The sequence below is a fragment of the Neofelis nebulosa genome, chromosome 5, assembly GCF_028018385.1.
Source record: "Neofelis nebulosa isolate mNeoNeb1 chromosome 5, mNeoNeb1.pri, whole genome shotgun sequence".
NCBI classification, from domain to species: domain Eukaryota; kingdom Metazoa; phylum Chordata; class Mammalia; order Carnivora; family Felidae; genus Neofelis; species Neofelis nebulosa.
The window spans coordinates 56,501,745-56,526,254 of record NC_080786.1 but is presented as its reverse complement, the minus strand read 5'-3'; the positions used below and the strand labels follow the sequence as shown (position 1 = coordinate 56,526,254).

The 24,510-nt window shown below is 36.6% G+C and overlaps 1 pseudogene; it reads right to left on the bottom strand.

Moving 5' to 3' along the window:
- Window positions 1-330: 330 nt before the first annotated feature.
- On the bottom strand, window positions 331-24,207 carry LOC131513113 (small ribosomal subunit protein uS5-like; annotated as a pseudogene).
- Between the last annotated feature and the right edge of the window lie 303 nt (window positions 24,208-24,510).

Genomic DNA, 24,510 nt, shown 5'->3' with positions numbered 1-24,510 from the left:
GCTTAACCGACTGAGCCACCCAGGTGCCCCTATATTGATCTTTCTTATTTTGCTGTTTCCTCCTAAGTTGTTACCCTGGGCACTTAGCTCTGTTTTTATAATTTTGTTTTTTCTTATATAAGCATTTAGATGAAGCACAACTGCATTAGCTTCATCTCATGTGCATTTTTGGTTCATTATTATAAGTATTTTTTAAATTTTCACTATTATTTATTTAGAACCATGAATTAAAGTATATTATTATTTAATTTGAAAACAAGGTTTTTGTCCGATTATCTCTCCCTCTTTTTTTAAACAGGCTTTAATTAACTTTATTTTTCTTGTATAAAACTATGTGGTAGCCACAGCTGGTGCCTGGGTCTTCTGCAAGGAGATTCTGAGTGTCAGTCTTTACAAGACAGTCTGTGAATGCCCGATAAGGAGACTTGGTGAACACAGTCTTTTTCCAGAGATCAGGAATAAGACAGCTGTAGGTCTTGGAAATGGCATCAACAGTGGCCTTGTCAGGAATGCATGGATGGCTCTGTGGGCAACTGGGCCGCTGGTTATGTGGCCAAAATAACTACTGGTTATGTGGGCAACATGGGATGGTTATGTGGCCAAGTCTTGATTTCTGCTCAGGTCATGATCTCATGGTCTGTGAGTTTGAGCCCCAAGTCAGGCTCCAGGCTGACAGCATGGAGCCTGCTTAGAATTCTCTCCCTCTCTCTCTACCTCTCTCTCTCAAAATAAATAAATAAACTTAAAAAAAAAAAGTGACCTTCTTGAAGTTGCCCAGGGTGACAATGCAGCCCCTGGCCAAGGTATAGCAATTGTCAATACCAGCCATCATCAGTAGCTTTTTGGGCACAGGGGCCTAGACAATGCCAATATTTCTGGGAGCCAGGATGAGGTACACCAGCACAGAGCCACAGGGGCTGGTCACCTTGTATAGGACAGTGTGGGGCTTGCCAATCTTGTTCCTCCAGTAGCCTCACTGCATAAGTCGATGGAAAGCTTATCCAGGATGATGGCCCCAGGGATGGCAGTGGCTACCTCCTTGGAACACATAACACCCACACCAATATTTCCATTGTTTATAATGTTTTTAAGAAAATTTTTAATGTTCTTTTTATTTATTTTTGAGAGAAAGAGAGTGTGAGCATGAGAGGGGCAGAGAGAGAGGGAGACAGAATCAGAAGCAGGCTCCAGGCTCTGAGCTGAAGTCACATGCTCAACTGACTGAGCCACCCAGGTGCCCCTAAGGTGTTAATTGGAATCTCCAATGGCAACAAATGCCTTGAACCCTGTCCACAGGCCAACATGGGTCTGCTTTTGCAAAGGCATAACCTTCAAAACCTCATTCTTAAGAGATGCCCCCAGGAAAAGTCAATGATTTTGGATTCCATGATGGGCATGGGGAAGAGATAGATATCTTTCAGGGACTTAATCCTCATGTCTTTGGCCAAGTGGCCTCGCTTGTTGACAGGGATTCACTCTTTGTCCTCTGCCTTGTCTCTGTGAGCTGCGGGGCCTCAGCTGCAGCCCCAACCTGGCCCACGGATGCCACTGCTGAAGCCTCCAAGGTCTCCCACTCTGGGGTCCTCTAGGGTCCTGCACCAGCATTATCCACCATTTGGTGTTTTCTCAGAGACAAAGTGTTCAATTATCTCTTGTTAGTGATTTCTAGTATCTCTCATCGTGGTTAAGAAAAATTGGTTCTGTAAGTTCAACTCTGATATTTACTGAAATAGGCTTTATGGCACAGACTTATGACGAACTTTTGGAAATTACATCTGTTAAAAAAATCTGTTTTATTAAAAAATCCATCATTAATAATTCCAAATATATTTGTTATCTCAAGTAGGCAGTGATAAGTAGCATTAAGAAAGAAAGTTCTTAATCTATATTAAGTTAAAAATAAAGAAGTAAAATGGGGAGGGAAGGAAACACTATTAATGCTTTAACAGATACTGCTATTTTTTATTCATTATTCATTTTTGGTTTTAGAATTCTTGAAGTTTTAATAGGCATATATATAGGTTCTTAGTTCGGAGATTACATCCTCAACTTCCTGAGCAGTGACATATTGCTGTGATAGTATTTCAGGCCAATGGAATATGAGAATATGTGATTTATAAAACATCCTTAAAGAATCGCTGCTTGCCCTAGATTTCCTCCAAGCTAAGCCTGTTGTCTTGGAATGCTCTTAATTAGAGCAGGTGGCTTTGACACATAGGTAGAAGTCGTATATTCACAATGGAACAAACCACTTAGTTGATTCAAAGTTCACAATATAGGTCTGTGAATTGGCTCAAGTCTGGAAATTGAGTAAATCATGAAGTTTTCTCACTTGAGTTTAGTGAAACAGTCATCTATCTCAATCCTAGCGTCCCTACACTCAGCCCTGATCAAAGATCTGTGTCAAAAGATTCTGATTACTGCAAACTCGGCTGCCCCTTACAATGACCATGTTCACCCAGCTTCTGATGATGAAGCTCCATCTGCAGCCCTGGGATTCTATCATCCCATTTACATCTGAAAACTCCCTGCAGTGACAGTATCTTACAGTATCCCCTGATAAGGGAGGACCACTGCACAAAGAGCTAGGGATCATCAGCAAGACTCAGTGAATATTAGGGAAGTGCTGGGGGCTATGGTTGGGCTCTTCCTGCAGTCACTTTTGTATATCATCCCAGAGCTGCTGCCAGTAGCTCTTCTGAGCCTCTACTGCCTCCAGAGTCCAGTTCATGTTCTCAGAGATCATCAGAGGCCAATATCCAGCTGCCTAGCTGCCCAGCTCATTGTCTCTGAGAGAAGCAGCTGGGGTCCCAAGACAGACCACATTGGATGGATGGTTTTTGGAAAAAAAAAAAAAAACTGCTCTCTCGCAGATAACAGCAAATTAATACAGAGCTCTTTATTTTTTTTTTCTTTAAATTTTTTTAAGTCTATTTATTTTAAGAGACAGAGAGCAGAGGAGGGAGAGAGAGAATCCCAGGCAGGCTCCATGCTGTCCCCACAGAGCCTGATGCAGGGCTTAAACTTGCAAACTGTGAGATTATGACCTGAGCTGAAAACAAGAGTCAGGTGCTTAACCAACTGAACCACCCAGTCACCCCAATATAGAGCTTTTTCAGTGAGGTGGATGCTTTTCAAACATTCAAAGGTGTTATTAGTGGAGGACATGTCCTCTGGACATTCCCAGGTGACAGCTAAGGAATAGCGAGATCAAACATAGTTAAGTTTATATTTACACTCATCTCCTTGAACCTTTAGATTTTCCCTTTAGAGGATAACAAGTATGTTCTGAAATCCCAACTTCATTTAATGTAGGCCACTTTTGAGCCCAGGTTTTCTTCAAACAAATGAGTAAAGTGTTAGAGCTGTCTTCTCATGTTCAAAATAACAGATTCAATATTGTTAATGTCCAGAATTTATTGCTCAGGGTCTTTTTGATCAGTGTACCCACATGAAATCAATTCAGCCAGACCTAAAAATATATTTTTTTTAATCCCTCGTATAGGGCTCTTAAACTTATTCTCACCTGAACTTATCAGGTCTGTGTCAATATAGCCTGGTAAAAAATTCCATAATTCTTTGTTTTGTCTGGTGCATCCTGTCAGGTTAGACTTTATAGTCATCCTTTTATGGTCTGCTGGGATTTTGTAGTCTGCTGCATCTAGTTGGAAGTCTAAGCACAGGGAAAAGTAACGGATGTAGAAACTGAGAACAGGCATCCACCTAAAAAGCCACAGTCAGGTGAGATCTCTATGGAGAGATAAGGCAATACTTAGCTAATCCCTTCATTGGGGAGGATTCTGCTACTTCTACCCACAAGAGAAGCTCATAATGAAGTTTCAAGGTCTTCAATTCATCAGAATCTACCCATAAGTCCACCTAAGTCCACACTGTAATTCAAAACCCCAATCACTCCTGATCATGAGAAGGTGACTATCTGAAAACCAAGAAGATAAGCTTTGCCAGAAATCAGCCCTGTTGGTACCATGATCTTGGAATTCCGGTATCCAGGGCTGTGAGAGGATAGTTATCTGTTGTTCGAGCCACCCAATCTATGGTAGGTATTTTGTTATGGCATCTCAGGCTGACTAAAACACCATTAAAATCAAGCTTTTAAGCAGTATTATTGTGAAGTAAAAAAGAGAGTAAAAAACAATGTGTCTAGCACCATACTGAACATAGAAAAGTAAATAGACAAATACTTTATACATTGAGGGCAGACTGGAAAGAACTACCATGAAAACAAAACAAAACAAAACAAAAAAATAGGTTTAGTAAGAATTCTTGTAAACCACTCTTTATTTGGGGGAGCAAAGCCTTGTTTTCCAAAACAGCTTCACATTGATGAGTCATTAGAATTTAGCTCCATTCTGGCTGGCAACATCTGTTTAGAATGTCCCAGTTAATTTCATGCAATCTGTGGCTGCTGTGTAACCCTGCCTGTATGAAGCTAAGCTGGAGGGTGGAGGGGGGTGGGGTAAGAGAGTAAGAGATGACACTGTAACTGATCATTGGGAAAACAAAAATGATACATGATTCTAAGTTCAGACTCTTTGAAAAGAGATAATAATAGAGTCCTTCATACTTAGAATGCTTCCAGTAGTAAACCTAAAACTTACTACTCAGAACATGTTCTTCTGCTTCTAGCTATTTTAATTGAGAAATAAAGAAAGTTCTGGGGCACACAAACTCAGTTGATTAAGCATCTGACTCCTGGTTTGGGCTCAGGTCATGATCTTACGGTTTCATGGGTCCAAGCCCTGCATCAGGCTCTGTGCTGGCAGTGCAGTCTGCTTGGGATTCTCTGTCTCCTCTCTAACACGGTCTCTGTCTCTCTTAAAATAAATGAACCTTTTTAAAAAAAGAAAAAAGTCCTCAGTCATTGTATCCATGTGTCCAATTTTTACTAATGTTGGTTTAGTGTCCATTTGGTGTTTTACTTTAAAATTCTTTTTTAATCCCATTCTTTTTACTAATTCAGTTTTCAACTTTAAAACATGTGTAACTTACTTAAAAATGACTTTATGAAGTTAATCAGAAGTACCACAGCCAAAGGGATGCACTTTGAAATAGACCAAATAGCACAAAGATGCTGTGGCAGTGTCAACTAACACCGTACTCTCCCTTTTGTACAAAAGCAAGTGGAATTATCTTCCCACACAAATAATTTGATCCTAATCTCAAGCAGCTGACACTCCTCTGGAGGCCCATTGTCTATGCCTCTAAAAATTTCCACAGTATAAGCCTTACTGCCCTACTTCCCAATGCTCCTTAGCTATCCATTGAATACCAGTTCTGACCTTTTATAAGTTTCATGACTTTAAATGAGGGAGTGAACAAAAGAGTTAAAACAAGCTCACCAGGTGTTCTTTTTGGTTATTGTAAATGCTTTCAGGATTATCTGTGCTGAATTGGTTCACAGGTAGAAATCAAATATACATGTATGTGTGTATACATACATGTGTGCATATATATATATGTATATGCATATATATATATATATGCACACATATATGTGTATATATATTGTTTTGCTTAATATATATTATATATGTATGTATATATATTTTCTTCTTTTTTGGTTTTTTATATGTATATACATATATACAATGCTAATACATATATATATATGTATACATATTTTCTTTTGTTCTTTTTTGGTTTGTTAAACACAGAAAGGAGTTACTATTTCCTCTATGAGCTGAAGGGGAAGAACTAGAAAGTAGAAAACTTATTTTATTTTTTTAATGTTTATTTTTGAGAGAGAGAGATAAGCAGACCGTGAGTGGGGGAAGGGCAGAGAGAGTGAGATACAGAATCCGAAGCAGGCCCTAGACTCTGAGCTGTCAGCACAGAGCCTGACGTGGGGCTCGAACTCATGAACCGTGAGATCATGACCTGAGTTGAAATTGGACACTTAACCAACTAAGCCACCCAGACACCCCAAAAGTAGAAAGCTACTAAAATGCCTTTTTCCCTACACTTGGCTCTGCATGATTTACAAAATTCACAGATGAGCATAGAGCAAGTCGATTTTACAATTTATATAATACACTTGCATAAGTGTCCTTTCTAGGCTCTCAAGCATACTTCTGTCTTAAAAGAAGGGCTTTAATATTTTCAAGGAGCTACCTTTGCAATTACTTATTTTGAGGTACTTCTGAAAGAGATCTTTGAGTGTGTGTATGAAAATGTACTTAAATAACTGAATATCAAAACCAAAGAATTTGAGTATGGCCTTCGAATATTTGCTCTTTTGATGAGATATATTATTCATACGCTTTTCAGATAGAAGCCATGCTGTATACCATATATAAGGCTAAATAAAATACCTATATTATAAAAACCAATGTATAGAAAAATTTGAGCCTAAAGAGGACACACAGAAATACCCCTCTAACTTAAATACATGTCAAATTAATGCAAATAATAGTTTAATGTTTATTGCCCAATAACAGAGAGATACACCAATGACGGAAAATACTAGAGATGTAATGTTACGAAGTTGGCAACATAAATTATTCCTACCTTTGCTTTCCCTCAGAAGAACAACTAACAACCATTCCTGGACAAGGTACACCTGAAAAAAGCCTAGAATACAGGGGTGAGACTGAAGCAGCCACTAGTATCACAGAGACTTCTTTTTTGAAAGAGTAAAATTTGACTTTTATTTATTTATCTACTTATTTTCTCAAGTTAGCTAACATACATTGTAGTCTTGGCTTCAGGAGTAGATTCCCATGATTCATCACTAATATATAACTAGCTTTGCTCATCCCAACAAGTTACCTCCTCAATACCCATTACCAATTCTCCCGAGTTCCCCAACACCCATCCCAATCAACCCTCAGTTTGTTCTCTGTATTTAAGAGTCTCTTATGTTTTGCCTCCCTCTCTGTTTTTACCTTATTTTTCCTTCCCTTCCCCTATGGTCATCTGTTAGCTTTCTCAGATTCCACATATGAGTGAAATCATATGATATCTGTATCTAGCTTGTTTTGCTTAGCATAATACCCTCCATTTCCATTGACATTGTTGCAAATGGCAAGATTTCATTCTTTTTCGTGGCTGAGTAGTATTCCATTGTATATGTATGTGTGTGTGTGCGTGCGCGTGTGTGTGTGTATATATATATATACATACACACGCACACACACACACACCACATCTTCTTTATCTATTCATCAGTTGATGGACATTTGGGATCTTTCCATAATTTGACTATTGTTAATAGTGCTGCTATAAATAGTGGGGTGCATGTGCCTCTCTGAATCACTCCTGTATCCTTTGAATAAATTCCTAGTAGTGTAATTGCTGGTCATAGTGTAGTTCTATCTTTAATGTTTTGAGGAACCTCCACATACTGTTTTCCAGAGTGGCTGCACCAGTATGCATTCCCACAGCAGTGCAAGAGGGTTCCCCTTTCTCCATATCCTCAACATTTGTTTTTTCCTGAGTTGTTAATTTTAGCCACGACAGGTGTGAGGTGGTATCTCAATGTTGTTTTGATTTGTATTTCCCTGATGATGAGTGATGTGGAACATGTTTTCGTGTGTCTGTTTGCCATCTGCATGTCTTTGGAAAAGTGTCTATTCATGTCTTCTACCCATTTCTTCACTGGATTATTTGTTTTTCAGGTGTTGAGTTTGGTAATTTCTTTATAGATTTTGGATACTAACCCTTTATCCAATATGCCATTTACAAATATCTTCTCCAATTCCATTGGTTACCTTTTAGGTTTGCTGATTGTTTCCTTTGCTATGCAGAAGCTTTTAATTTTGATGAGGTTCCAATAGTTCATTTTTGCTTTTGTTTGTCTTGCCTCTGGAGACATGTCAAGTAAGAAGTTGCTGCAGCTGAAGTCAAAGAGGTTGTTGCCTGTTTTCTCCTCTGGATTTTGATGGCTTCATATCTTCCATTTAGGTCTTTCATGCATTTTGAATCTATTTTTGTGTATGGTGTAAGAAAGTGTTCTAACTTCATTCTTCTGCAGGTTGTTGTCAAGTTTTCCCAGCACCATTTGCTAAAGAGTGATTTTTGTTTCTCAAATACTGTGAAGCAAGTTGGGAGGAATGGTCCGCTGATGAGGGAGGACCACTGCACAAAGAGCTAGGGATCATCAGCAAGACTCAGTGAATATTAGGGAAGTGCTGGGGGCTATGGTTGGGCTCTTCCTGCAGTCACTTTTGTATATCATCCCAGAGCTGCTGCCAGTAGCTCTTCTGAGCCTCTACTGCCTCCAGATTCCAGTTCATGTTCTCAGAGATCATCAGAGGCCAATATCCAACTGCCTAGCTGCCCAGCTCATTGTCTCTGAGAGAAGCAGCTGGGGTCCCAAGAGAGACCACATTGGATGGATGGTTTTTGAAAAAAAAACTGCTCTCCATTCAGGCTGGTGCAACATAACATGACTGGTTTTCCCTATGCCTAAGGTATTTCAATGGGTAAAAAGAGGCTAAGACAGGTATGCAATTCCTTCAGTGTTGTGGATCACTCACTTCTTGGGAGCCTCTAATTCAGTCTCATTCTATAGTGATTGTGTGAGGGTATGCAGGGCTAACCACTGGGAATCCAGTGAAAAGAAAAGAGATAGAGGCTTGCAATAACCATCACTCAGATTTTGGCAGACTGAGTTCCCACCTGCAGTGCCCAGGTAGTTCCAACCACCATCTTTATTCATCTGTAGAGTCAAGACAGTGGCACAGTTTGACCAGGGAACTTGGCAGTGTACAGGTCTGGCTGATTTGGTCTTCAAACAAAGAGCCAGGCCCTGGAGGCTAGTCGGTCCCTGCCTAGGCAGGGGAGCAAATTCAAAACCCCACCCACTGTCAAGTATAGCTCCCAGCCATGCCTGACCAGAAAACCTGGCTAGAATACCTGGAAGCTGTATAGTCCACCAACATTGGAGCAGAGATCCTAACAGAATAGATCATTCAGAACAAAGCCAATGGCGCTATTCAGTCAGAAAAATTAAGGAGTGGGTAGGCTCAATTCAAGACCACAAACAAAGAGACTGGCCACACTTGGAGTCAGTTCTTCTGCTTGGCCTAGGCAGAGAAATCAATTCAGTCCTACACATCACTAAATACAGCCTTCAGATCACCTCATCAGGTAACTAAATCAGAGCACACTGAAATCTGTGTAACCCATCCAACAGCCCAGCATACAGGGGCACCTGAACAAAGAACACATCCCATGGCTTAGGCCATCTATAGAGCAAAACAGGTGGCTCCTTCTGGCCAGGAAATTCAGTGCACAGGCTTGCCTAATTTATGTTCCCAAACAATGAGCTATGGAGGCCCTAGGAGCAACTCTGCTACTCTACCGGGGAAGGGAGCTAATTCATAGTCTTGCCTATTGCTGAGTATCATACGCAGTTCTGATCACCTAGGAAGTCTGAGGAAGCCAATCCTATGGCCTATTTGGGTGGGGAACCAAACCAGCAGTCCTATCAAACTGTTCATAGCCAGTGACAACTGCCATCCCAACTTCAGAGCTCAGGCTGCATCCTCACCAAAAATAGACCCTGGTAGCAAGACCAAGGACATCACAACAGATAGATCCAGAAACCTAAACTGTGTTGACTGGTGAAAAGATGTTTCTGCCAAAGTGAACCTGTAAGGTATGGAATAGGATACTGCTTACTCAAATGTGCAGATACCAACATAATAAACAGGATCACAAAAATCAGGTAAACATGGCACTACCAAAGAAAAGTAATAAAGCTCCAATAACTGACTCTAAAGAAAGAGAGATGAACTGTCAAAAATTCAATATAATTATCTTCAAGTTTAGTGAACTATAAGAACAGACAAACAACTAACTACAATTAGAAAAACAATTCATGGACAAAACAAGAAATTCAACAAAGACATTGAAACCATTAAAAAAACGGAAATCCTAGAGCTCAAAACTTTAGTAACTAAACTGAAGAATTCAAACAAGATCTGCAAAATAAGATTTTAAGAAAGAATCACTGACCTAGAAGACAGAACATTTGAAATTATCTGGTTAGAGATTCAAAAAGAAAAAGAGAATGAGAAAGAATGAAGAAAGCTTTGGGAATTATAGGACACAATCAATGGAAACAATATCTACTTTATGGAAATTCCAGAAGAGAAAGAGACAGAAAGCACATTTAAAGCAATGATGGCTGAAAACTTCACAAGTTAAGACTTTGTCAAATGTCTCAATAGAAGCTTATCACATCAAGATACAATAAAGTGATTAAATCAAAATACTGAAATAACAAAGCCTGCCAACCAAGAGTCCTATACCTGGCAATGCTGTCCTTCAGAAATGAAGGAGAGATAAAGATTTTCCCAAACAAACTAAGTCACAGGGAGTGCATAACCACCACATTTACCTTATAGGAAGTGTTAAAAGGAGTTTTTTGAGTGGCAGTAAAAGTACACTAATTAAAATAATAAAAAAACATAAAAGGTAGTATAAAATTCACTGGAAATGGTAAATATTTTTAAAAATAAATAGGTAAATACAAATTAAAAAAATTACTAAATGTAACCCTAATATATAACCCTAAATACAACCCTAATACATTACAACAATATATTTACTGCTTACACAATACAAAATGAGTAAACTATAATATCAATAACCCAAAATGTGATGGGGAAGATAAATAAAAGTATCAAGTTTAGGGATGCTATTGAAATTAAGTTGCCATCAGTTTAAAATAAGATTTTATATGTCTTAGATTTTTAAATGTAAGCCTCATAGTAATCACATGGGAAAAACCTGTAGTAATCACACAAAAGAACATGAAAAAGCAGTCAAAACATACTGATACAAAAGACCAAACATACGCACACAGTTGAATGAGAAGAAAGGAAAAAATGGATCTACAAAACAGCCAGAAAAAAATTACCAAAGTGGCAATAGTAAATCCTTACTTATCAGTAATTACATTACATGTAAATAAATTAAATTTCCCCATCCAAAGGCATCGAACAATTGGAAAAAATAAAAGATTCAATGATATGCTGCCTATCAAAGACTCACCCTAGCCTTAAAGGCACGTAGAGAGTGAGAGTCAAAGAATGAGAAAAGTATTTCAAATAGTAACAACAACAACAACAACAACAACAACAATAATAAAAGCAGGGGTAGCTTTACTGAAATCAGGCAAAACAGCCTTCAAACTAAAAATGATAAAAAGAGGGGCTCCTGGGTGGCGCAGTCGGTTAAGCGTCCGACTTCAGCCAGGTCACGATCTCGCGGTCCGTGAGTTCGAGCCCCGCGTCAGGCTCTGGGCTGATGGCTCGGAGCCTGGAGCCTGTTTCCGATTCTGTGTCTCCCTCTCTCTCTGCCCCTCCCCCGTTCATGCTCTGTCTCTCTCTGTCCCAAAAATAAATAAAAAACGTTGAAAAAAAAATTAAAAAAAAAATAAATAAAAAATAAAAATGATAAAAAGAGACAAAGAAGGTCATTATGGTATAATGATGGGATAATCCATCAAGAAGATATAACAAATGTAAATATTTAGGCATGCATTATAGGTACAAATAAATATAAACAGCAAAACTAACAGAAGAAAAGAAGAAAAAGAAGAAAAAAAGAAGAAAAAAAATCAATAAAATCTGAGGATTTTTAATACCCCACCCTCAATAAGGAATAGTACATCCAGACAGAGAATCAACAAGGAAACTAATTGGGACAAATGATCCTAAATGGGCCTAACAAAGGTATGCAGAACATTCCTCTCCACAACAGAAAAATACATTTTTCTCAAGTGCACAAGGAACATGTTCTAAGATAGATCGTATGCTAAATGATGAATAAGTCTCTGAAAATTCAAGAAAACTGAAATCATACCAATTATAATCTCTGACTATAATGGTATGAAACTAGAAATCAATAACAGGAAGAAAACTGGACAATTCATGAATACAAGTAAATTAAACAATACTGTCCTGGATAACAATGGATCAAAGAAGAAGTTAAATGGGGAAATAAAAAAAAATCTTGAAACAAATAAATGAAAACAAAGTACACAAAATGTATGGGATACAGTGAAAACAGCTTAAAGCATGGGGGTTTATAGCAATAAATGCCTACATTAAGAAACAAAGAATAGGATGCTTGGGTGGCTCAGTTGGTTGAGCATCCAACTTCAGCTCAGGTAGGTCATGATCTCATGGTTCCTGGGTTTGAGCCCTCCATCAGGCTCACTGCTGTCAACAAATGTGGGCATACATATGGAGAAAATGGAATCCTGGTGCACCACTGTTGGGTTTGTAAACTGGTATAGTGAAAAACAGTACGGAATTTCCTCAAAAAACTAAAAACAGAACTATTATATAATTCAGTTATTCTTCTTGTGGAAATATATCCAAAGGAAATGAAAACACCATGTTGAAGAGATACATGCATGCTCTATTCAGAGTAGCATTAATTAAAATAGCCAAAATATGGGAACAAATTAAATGTCCCTGGATAGAATAAAGAATACACACGTGCGCGCGCGCACACACACACACACACACACACACACAGGCCAGAATACTATTCAGCCATTAAAAAGAAAATTTTGTCCTTCGTGACAAAATGGATAGACTTGGAGGATGTTATGCTAAGTAAAATAAGTCATACAAAGAGAAATACTTTGTGATGTCACTTGTATGTGCAAACCCTGCACAATAAACAAACAAAAAATCATTCAAAAAGAGATAAGATTTGTGGTTATCAGAGGCAAGGGATGAGTGGGTGAGGGAACTGGATAAAAGTGATCAAAACGTACAAATGTCCACTTACAAACAAATCCTAGGGATGTAACATACAACATGATGACTATAGTTAACACACCTGTATGGTATATTTGAAAGTCTTAAGAATAAATCCTAAAAGTTCTCAATATAAGGGGAAAAACATGTTGTTTTCTTTTGTGTATCTATATAAGAGGGTAAATGTTACACTAAATGTATTGTCTTAACCATTTCACAATATATGTAAGTCAAATAATTATGCTGTATACCTAATATTTGTATAGTGCTGTGTGTCAATTATATATCAGTAAAATGGGGGGAGGGGATAAAAGAAAATACCAAAAAGCAAATACCAATCAAGTGATAAACTGAAATTTGTACTACATCATATGCACTTTAAATCTTGCATGCAGTTGTTTCTCACATGTGTTTGATGTTTAAAAACGCAAGGATTTCACAAATTGATCAAAATAGATTTACTAAGGGTAAACCTAATGCTTCCAAGTGTCACCATGAAGGACTCTGTCTTTATAAGTGATTTATATAGTGACTGAGATTCTGATTATAGGGAGCTAGTGAATTAGAAACTGACTGTGCCTTCTAATCCTTTATACAGTTGCTTTCACACCCGATAACATTCTGCCTTCCTGAAACAACAATATGGAAATCCACACTTACTACCAAGATTGCCATTACAAATGAGGTATTTTTATGATTTCTTTCTTGCTTTAGATTGGCCGAAGCTATCATGTAAATAAAAATGCCAACACTCCTCATTGAATAATGGCTTATCAGGTTATATAAGCATTCCTGAGAATACAATGGAAGAGCTTATAAAACCATTTGATTATTTCCTAAGTTGTTTGTAAAAAAAAAAAAAAAGGCACAGTTTATAAAAATGCAGCTAGGCCAGCTATTTGAAAATAACATATCAGCCATTCTTCTTAGAAATATCATTGCTGGGAGGAGCAGTGTAAAGATTAGGATTCAGGTGAAGGACATTCTCCTCCTCCCTGATCACTAACCAGCAAAGCACATTGGCCTCTGGCAACTGCAAATTTATTTTATTTTTTTGAAGCAGCACAAATATTCTAAGCTTTGGAAATTTAATGAAACTGGCTTTGGTTTCAGGCCTTCCTACTTGGTAACATTGTGACCTTAGTCACTTTGAGTCTTAACTTCTTATTCTAAAAAGAAGTACCATAAGTAGACCTAACCCAAGAGGTTACTAAAGTCAAAAGAATGAATGAATGAATGAACGAACAAATGAATAAACAAATAAAACCTGGAAAAGGATAGATCCTTGATCAATGATGGCTATTTTATTCTGTTCTTTAGTAGGTGTTTCATATGGAAATAAGGGGAGTTCAACTTGTGGAAACATTTTACAAAGGTAAAAACATAATGGGACTTGATTTCTATCATCATCATTCACATGTTGTGAAACAAGGCATCCACTTGAATCTGTGAAACATATTTTTGTCCTTCTTTTTCTCCCCAGTTTCATTTTGGGCTATTGTAAGAATAATAAAACAACAAAAAATAGCCATCTTTTTACTCCCTGAAACATTCATGAACTGTTAACATTCCTCTCTTCCTATTTTTTCCTTCCCTTTCCTGCTCTCACTCTCCCCATAGGTACATCATCTGGTAATAAATTGTGCGAGTATTATTTGTAGTTAGAATAGCACTTTACTCCTAAACACTAACATTTATCATGATGAAAACAAGAAGCTTCTCCTATATAAACATAATAATCACACAAGAATTTAACATTAATATTACATTATCATTTGATGCACAGTCCATATTTTCCAATTATCCCAAAGTCTTAACCAGTATTTATTTTCCAGGATTCATTTATCATGTCTTATAAAAGTATTTACATGGGCTTTTAAAAACATTTGTAATTGTTTTATTAATATTGACTTTTAGATAAAATTTGAGATAAGACATATATTTAATTAATCATAATTTCTAGAGCAAATCATGTTACCTTACAGATTTTTTTGAAAAATAGAAATTTAATTAAAAGCCAATGATAATTTTTCAGACATGCTATAGACTATGCAAATGTATTTATACATTGGAAATTACTGCCAAAATATAAGACATCCATGACAAATTATCATGTATCATGAGATATAATTCAGAGTAATTGAATGAATGTCTGGAGTGTCTCCCCAACATCTATATGCTGAATCTTAACCCGCAATACGATGGTTGTAGGAGATGGGACCTTTGGGAGGTGATAAAATCGCAAAGGCTCTACCCTTATGAATGTTATTAGTGTCCTTATAAAAGGGATCCCACAGTTCCCTCACTTCTTCTGTCTTTGAGGACACAGAGAGATGACTGTTAATGAACCAGGAAGCAGTTCAGATCAGACATGGAATCTGTTGGTGCTTTGATCTTTGACTTTCTAGCATCCAGAACTGTGAGAAATATCTATTATTTAAAAGCCATCTAGCCTATGGTATTTTGTTATAGCAACCTAAACAGACTAAGATAGAAATAAAGATATGGCACCCAATACGTAAAGGAAACTTTATTTAAAATAAGTACTGTTGGGGGTGCCTGGGTGTCTCAGTTGGTTGAGTATCCCACTGTTGATTTTGGCTTGGGTCATGATCCCAGGGTCATGGGATTGAGCCCCATGCCAGGCTCTGTGTTCAGCACGGAGCCTGCTTAAGATTCTTTCTCTATCTCCCTGCGCCCTTCTCTCTTGTGTGCTCTATAAAATAAATAAATTAATTAAAAATTATATAAATACATAAAATAAGCAATGTTGGCTTATACAAAAACTTCAAACAACGTCATTTTTTGAGAGAGAAAGAAGGTGCAAGCAGGGGAGAGGGGCAGAGAGAGAGAATCTTAAGCAGGCTCCACACTCAGTGCAGAGCCTAAAGTGGGATTCAATCCCCAAATGCCTGGGATCATGACCTGAGCCAACATCAAGAGTCAGATGCACAACCAGCTGAGCCACTCAGGTGCCCCCTTATTTATCATCTTGGAATAATTACAAACTGAGTAGACACCGTCTAATTACATACTACTTAGTTACTTAGACCAAGAGAATACTTAAACTTATTAAATATAAACTATAAAAAGCCACCTCTCTCTTCATATACACAGAAGCAAAAATCTAACCTAAATTAGAATTTTTAATTTAACAACAGTACATTTTAAAATAGGCACATATGCTGTTTATAAAATTTTTCTAAATTATCTATTATTACTTTCTTTAAGTCTTTCTTCTAGGGTAAGTCTGAAGTTTGGGAGAGAAAAAGAAAATTCAGATAGTTTATTCCCTACAGAGATGTATCAGACTGTGTGCAAAACAGGTCACCCAGAGCCAATAGCAAAGAAATGATCACTGCTGATCACTACTGCCCTGTGAGCATCTTATGGGAGAAGATGAACTCCAAGTACTAATCTTCCTAAAGTTTACATAAAGTTTTACAGCCTACCATATTGATGTCTAGTTTAAAATTCATCTTTTTTTTTTAATCTCGTGGATTTCTTTCCACTGACATTTGATTAGTTTTTATTTTTACAAGTTAATTTGATTTTTTTCAGTAAGTTGTTAAAATAATTCTATGAGTCGTCAAGTTAATATTTAATGTTTTGGTATCCTGTAGAGAAACCTCAACCTGGGAGTCGTAAAGATCAAAACAAAACAAAACAAAACCAAACCCTTATAATTAGCTTCAATTGGAACAGCTTTTTTCTTAAAAATTTGCATGCTGTTTTATTCTGCAAAAGTGGTTTGGAGTTCTTTTCATTTCATTGCAAATTTTATTGGCTATCAAGTTGTAAGTACACTCTTTGATTTAATGTATTTTGTCTTTAAATCTTTTGATCTATGTTGCCATCTTTGCTTACATCTAATTTATTAATCTGCGAGGTATATAACCAACATGAATTTGTGAGATTTCTGACTTTTCTATTCTTTTTCTTATAAAATGGGTTTTTGATATTTCTTATAGTTCCAGCTTCTAATCTTACAGACTTTGTAATAACACAACAAAAACTGAATACTGTGAAGTATTTTAGTTTACTGGCATTCTTACTTTATGATTTTTCATTTTTGTGCTTTGTTTCCATTAGAAACAAAATAGTTTTTATACACATGCTTGTTTTCTCTTATAGTTTATACTAATTTCAGTTAAAGATTACTTTTATGTTTTCAAAATAATTGTAAATATTTTTAAAAGTCAACTCAAGAAATGGATTACCCTTTGAATAAATATTTCTAAATATTTGGAAAAACAATTGAGAATTTTAAAATGTTATTTTTTCAAACATTGTATAAATCATTATTTGTGTCTCATTTTAATTCGATTATAAATTGTTTAGGCTAATTCTTCTTAATCACTCATTTGAACAGTTTTATTTTCTTTTTTTTTTAAAGTAGCAATTTCAAAGTGAACCGTTTTTTTTTTTTTAACATTTATTTTCGAGAGAGAGAGAAAGAGAGAGAGAGAGACAGAGGGAGGGTCAGAAAGAAAGGGATACACAGAATCTGAAGCAGGCTCCAGGCTCTGAGCTGTCAGCACAGAGCCTGATGAGGGGCTCGAACCCAGGAACCATGAGATCATGACCTAAGCTGAAGTCAGATGCTCAACTGACTGAGCCACCCAGGCACCCCTCAAGTTTTTATTTAAATTCTAGTTACTTAACATATAGTGTAATACTAGTTTCAAGAGAGAATTTAGTGATTTATCACTCACATAGAACACCAGTGCTCATCACAACAAGCTTTGATAATGCCCCAAATTAAAAATAAATGGTTTCTGGGGCACCTGGGTGGCTGTAGGTTAAGCATCTGACCACTTCAGCTCAGGTCATGATCTTGTGGTTTCTGAGGTGGAGTCCCGCGTCGGTCTCTCTGCTATCAGCACAGAACCTGCTTCAAATCCCATGTCCCTCTCTCTTCCCTTACCTGCACGCTCTTGCTCACTCTCTCTCAAAAGTAAACAAACATTTAAAATGTGTGTGTGTGTATACACACACACACACACACACACACACACACACACACATACGGCTTCTGCCACAAGAAAGGACTTACTTTGATCTTATCCTGATTTCTAAATTTCCAAGGAAAGGAATAATTGGCCCAGCTTTGACCAATTCAGTAGGCTTAAGGGAGGGATAATTTTTGAGCATCATTTCCATGTCCATCAATAAAATAAGTGCTATGATAACTAGGAGTTCTCAAATTACAGGAAAACAAACAATTACAGCAATCTGATAATTCTATAATAGATCTACAAGGCATATTAGGCTTTTACCTACTCTGGGATATGCTATGAGCATTTGCTGGAAGTTGTTATTTTGCATGTGTTACATGAATTTAAAATATAAACCCTGCATCACAAACATTAAATCAATTAAAATAATATTTTAGGTACATTTAATAATTTAAAATTTTGCTTAATTCCTTTCTTAATTCTACATATCTTTTGACAATTATGTGTCTTCTTATGGGAAATACCTATCCATGTTCTTTGTTCATTGTTTAATCTGGTTAAATACTTATTTATTCATTGCTATTGAGTCACAGGAGTTCCTCACATATTTTAGATATTACATCATCGTCTACAGTCTGCCAATATTTCTCCCATTCTATTGGTTGCCTTTCCATTTTGTTATTTTCTTTGCTGTGCACTAGCTTTTTATTTTAATACAAACCCACTTGTTTATTTTTAACTGTCTGTGCTTTTGGTGTCATAGCCAAAAAATTATTTCCTAGATTTTTGTCTTTGTTTCTCTCTAGTAGTTTCAAGGCTTTGGGTCTTAAGTCTTTTTTTTTTTTCTTTAAGTCTTAAATTACTCCATTTTGAATTGACTTTTGTATATGGTGTGAGATGTGTCCAATTTTATTATTCTGCAAGTAGATATCCATTTTTCAACACTATTTATTGAAAAGACTAATTTTTCCCCATTGCATGTTCTTGCCACCCTTGTCAAAGATCAGTTGCTTATAGATGTGTGAATTTTGGGGCTTTCTATTCTATTTATCTCAATGTCAGTTTTTATGACACCACCATACTGGTTTGATTACCAATATTTTATAATATAGTTTGAAATCAGAGAAAACTTTGTTATTCATGCTCAAGATTGTCTTAGCTGTCAGGGGTCTTTTATGGTTCTGTGTGAATTTTAGACTTGATTAATATCTGTGAAGAATGACAATGAGATTTTGATAGGGATTGCACTGAATCTCTAGGATGCTTGGGATAGTATGGACCTTTTAACAATATTAACTCTTTCAATCCATGGACACAGATAACTTTCCAGTCATCTGTGTTTTCTTTAATTTTCCTTCTTGATGTTTTGCATTTTCAGCATTACATGTCTTTCATCTCTTTGGTTAAGTTCATTCCCAAGTATTTTATTCTATTTATGGCTATTGTGAATAGGATTGTTTTTTTTTTTAATTTTCTTTTTAGATAAAAAGATAAAACAACTATTTTTATATCCTTCAGATTAATTTTTATATCAATTTACATTGACTCTGTACCCTGCAACTTTATTGAATTTATTAGTTCTAACTTTTTGAGTTTTTAGGGTTTTCTATGTATATGAATCATGTCATCTGTCAACATAGACATTTTTGGGACTTCCTTGATGATTTGGATGCCTTTTCTTTTTCTTGCCTAATTAATTTGACTAGAAATATAGGACCATGTTGAAAAGAAGTGGTGAGAGTGGGTAGACTTGCCTTATACTGGATCTTGGAGAGAAAGCTCTGATTTTTCCCTAAATTGTGATGTTAGTGGTGAACTTTTCATATATGGACTTCACTGTGTTGAGATAAGTTCCTTCTATACTTATCTTGTTGAGACTTTTAGTCATGAATGGATATTGAACTCCATCAAATGCTTTTTCTACAACAACTAAAATAACTGTGGTATTTGTCTTTCATTTTGTTAATGTGTTATATCACATTGATTAATTTGCACATGTCCTAACATCCTTGCTTCCCAGGGATAAAATCCAGTTGGTCATAGTGTATAATTATTTTTAGTGTGCTGAATTTGATTTGCCAGTGTTTTATGGAGAATTTTTGCATCTATACTTATCAGGGATATTGACCTACAGTTTTATTTACTTGTAGTGTCTTTGTCTGGTTTTGGTATCAGGGAGATGCTGGTCTCATAAAATGAGTTTGAAAAGATTCCCTCTTACCCTCTTGAACTGTTGGTGGGAATGCAAAGTGGTGCAGCCGCTCTGGAAAACAGTGTGGAGATTCCTCAAAAAATTAAAAAGAGAACTACGCTACGATCCAGCAATAAACTACACTACGGAATTTACCCAAGGGATACAGGAGTGCTGATGCATAGGGGCACATGTACCCCAATGTTTATAGCAGTGCTTTCAACAATAGCCAAATTATAGAAACAGCCCAAATGTCTATCAACTGATGAGTGGATAAAGAAGATGTGGTTTATATATACAATGGAATACTACTTGGCATTGAGAAAGAATGAAATCCTGCCATTTGCAGCAATGTGGATGGAACTGGAAGGTATTAGGCTAAGTGAAGTAAGTCAGTCAGAGAAAGACAGATACCATATGTTTTCACTCATATGTGGATCTTGAGAAACTTAACAGAAGACCATGGGGGAAGGAAAGGGGGATAAAAGTTAAAGAGAGGCAGGGAGGCAAACCACAAGAGACTCTTAAATACAGAGAACAAACTGAGTTTGATGGGAGGTGGGGGAGAGGGGAAAGTGGTGATGGGCATTGAAGAGGGCACTTGTTGGGATGAGCATTGGGTGTTTTATCGAAGCCAATTTGACAATAAATTATATTAAAAAAAGGAAAAGAAAATGTTCCCTCTTCTATTTTATGAAAAAGTTTAAGGGCTGGTATTACTTCTTTAAACATTTGGTAGAGTTCACCTGTGAAGCAATCTCAACCTGGGCATTTATTTTTGGAAAAGTGTTTGGTTACTAATTCTGTCTTCATGTTTGTTACTGGTTTCTTCAGGCTAGTGTTGTTCAAATCAGTCATTTAATTTTTGTGTATTTTGAAGTCAATTTCTGCCTTGAGATATGCCAACATTGGCTTTATATTTTAACTGCTCTAATATTGGATGTACATTTATAATTATTATATCATCCTGTTAAATTGACCCATTTATCATTATATAATGACTTTTTTTTGTCTGTAGGCAGTTCTAAACTTAATCTATTTTGTCTGATAAAAATATAGCCATGCCTGCTTTCTTTTGGTTACCATTTGCATGAGATATCTTATTCTATTCCTTTACTTTCAGCCTTTGTGTATCTCTAAACCTAAATTGGTTCTCTTGTAGGGGGCACATCACTTGATCTTATTCTTTTTAAAAATTCATTCAGCTACTTTATGCCTTTTTATTATTAAGTTTAAGCCACTTATATATAAAATAATTATCAATTGAGGGCTTAACACTGCAATTTTAAAATTTTCTGTTTTGCAGCTGTGTTTCTCTCTTCCTTTTTTTCAGTTTGAGATATAATTGACTTATAACTGTATAATTTTTACATTATAACTTGATTACATATGTTGTGAAATGATCATCACAAAAATTTAGTTAACATTCAGCACTTCATATAGTTACAATTTTTTTCCCATTAATGAGAACTTTTAGGATTTGCTTTCTTAGTACCTTTCAAATATACCATACAGCAATGTTAATTATAGTCATAACCTCAGTACTTACTTACCTTAAATCTCAAAGTTTGTACCCTTTGACGACCTTCACCCAATTCCCCCATCCCCCAATCTCCATGTCTGGTAACAATAAATCTGACCTCTTTTTCAAGAAGTTGGTTTTTATATTCCGCAGAGAAGAGAGATCATATAGTATTTGTCTTTTTCTGACTGATTTCACTTACGAAAATGCCCTCAAGTTCCACCCATGTTGTCATAACTGTAGGATTTCGTTTTTATGGATGAATAGTATTCCACGGTATACATAGGTCACATCTTCTTTAACCATTCATCTGTCAATGGACACTTAGGCTATTTTCATGTCTTAGCTATTGTAAATAGTGCTGCAAATATATGAGTGTCCAGACATCTCTTTGACATAATGACTTTATTTCCTTCAGAAATAGTCTCAGAGGTGGAACTTTTGAGTCAAATGTTATTTCCATTTTTAACTTTTTTGAGGAAATTCCATACTGTTTTCCAGAGTGGTTGAACCAGTTTATATCCCACCAATGGTGTACAAGGGTTCCCTTTTCTCCATACCCTTGGTGGGCATTTGTTATCTTGTCTTTTTGATGACACCCATTCTACCAGGTATAAGGTGATCTCTCATTGTGTTTTTTATTTGCTTTTTCTCTGATGATCAGTGATGTTGAACACCTTTTAATGTACCAGTCAGCCATTCAAATATATTTTTGAAAGCAATCATGTCCTTTGTCCATTTTTAAATCGAATTATTTTACTATTGAGGTATAAGAGTTATTTTTTATATTTTGTATATTAACCCCTTAATATAGTTTACAAATGTTTTCTCCCATTCCATAGGTTGCCTATTCATTTTTTTATTATTTCTTTTGCTGAGAAGTTTTTCATTTCATGTAGTCTCACTTTTTAATTGTTACTTGTGCTTTATATGTCATGTCAAAAAAAAAAATCATTGCTAACACCCATGTGAAGGAGATTTATCCCTATGTTTTCTTTTAGGAGTTTTATACTTTCCAGTCCTACATTTCAGTCTTTAAGCCATTTTTAGTTAACTTCTGTGATCAGTGTAAGATATGGGTCTAGTTTCTTTCTTTTACATAAAAACATCCAATGTTTCCAGCACAATTCACTGAAGACACTGTTTTTTCTCCATTGAGTTTTCTTGGCTTTCTTGTTAAATATTAGTCGACTATATATGCATGGGTTTATTATTGGGCTCTGTTCCACATGTCTGTTCTATGCCAGTACCACCTTATTTCACTTACTATATCTTTATAATGTAGTCTGCAAAGTTGCCTTGTTACTTATTTTTCATAGTGGTTTCCTTTGATGCTTTCCTCTTTATCTTTTGTGTATCTATTATGTTTTTTCTTTAAGGCTTAGATAAAACATCTTGTAGTTATAACTGTCTCTTTTAAATTAACGACTTCAGTTGCATAAAAAAACTGTGTACTTTTACTCTTCCCACATGCTTTTTGTTCTTACAGCTAAAGAATATCTTTATATTGTGTACTCATTAACAAATTTTTTTATCTTTTAACTTTTATATTAGTTTTAAAGTTAATTTATATGCCATTATTACAGTATTACATTAATCTGTATTTGTCTAGTATTTACATTTAGCAATGAGGCTTATATTTTCATGAGCTTTCACATTGATGTTTAGTGTGTTTTCATTTTATATTGAATAATTCCCTTAAGTATTTTGTGTGTATTGGGTCTGTTGGTGATTATTTAGTTGTGTTTTTGTTTTTATTTTTGCCTAGGAAAGACTTGCTTCACGTTAAAATAATTTTGACATTAAAATTATTCTTGTGTGTGTGTGTGTGTGTGTTTTCTTTTAGCACTTGACTTTATCATCTCACTTTTTTCCAGACCTCTAGAGTTTCTACTGAGTAATCTACTGACAGTCTTACAGGTGTTCCCTTATATGTGCAGTTATTTTTCTCTGTTTTCAAAACTCTCTTCTTTGTCCTGGACTTTTGGCAATTTACTGATATGCAAATTGCTGTAGTCTTTAGTTGATCCTATTTGGGCACTTTAGGTCTCATTGATTAGATGTTCATTTCCTTCTCAAGACATAGAAAGTTTTAAGTGGTGGCTCTGGATGGCTCTGAGGGAGCATAGTAGCATAAACTCAACGTACTCATCCTCTAACCTTAGGATAAGCCGAGACAGTGTGTGTCCTCAGTAGCCAAATTTGTGAGAAATCATGGCAATAGAAATCATTGCTGGGGTTCTCAGTGGCAGTGGCTGAGTGTGGGGCTGGTTACAGACATGGCCAAAGGGATCTATCTTTGCACAGGGTACTAGGGTGCGGGCCTACACATGATGTTGATGCTGGTCAAGAATGCAGCTGTGGGCAGAAAAGTAGTGGTGTCTGTATCTTGGCCACATGTTTGTACACGGTGACAGTTCTGGGACAAAGGTGCACATGAAGTTATGGTCACACCATTGTCTAGGTCTAAGCATGCACAGAGGGACCACAAAGCTGGAGTTTGGGAGATGGGAGAGTACAAAGCAGTGGTAACACCAGGGACGGGGGTATAGCTGATATGCGGTGCTTGTGACACTAGGTCTGTTGTATAGTAGCCATGGGGCCAGGATTCAGCATGTATATATATGTGGCATGGCCACAGACCTGGAGTGTGGGATGCTGGCACATGCAGAGCAGCAATGACACTGGCGATTCATGATGTGGGCGGCTGTAGAACAACTTCAGAGCCAGGGTCTGGGGTGCATTCATGCATGGAGCAATGGTGGCATCGGGGTCCAGGGCATGGGCACACATGAGGAATCATGGATCTGGCATTTTAGCATGTGCACAGTGGTATCAGAATCAGGAGTGGGGCACAAAGCAGTAGTTCCTTCTCTGTGGGTGCACACTGGCATGGACTCTGAGTAGCTCTGTCAACTGTGATATGCACTGGTAAAGACTGGAAGTGGGGTAATTTGTGTTGGAAGTGGTGATTCTCCACTAGAGGTATAGGTTTCCAGGGTCCTTCTGTTTTTTCCATTCCTTGTAGGGATGTTACAGCTGACTGGATCCCTGTTGATGTTGAGCTATGAAGCAGTGGGGCACAGAGTGACGCAG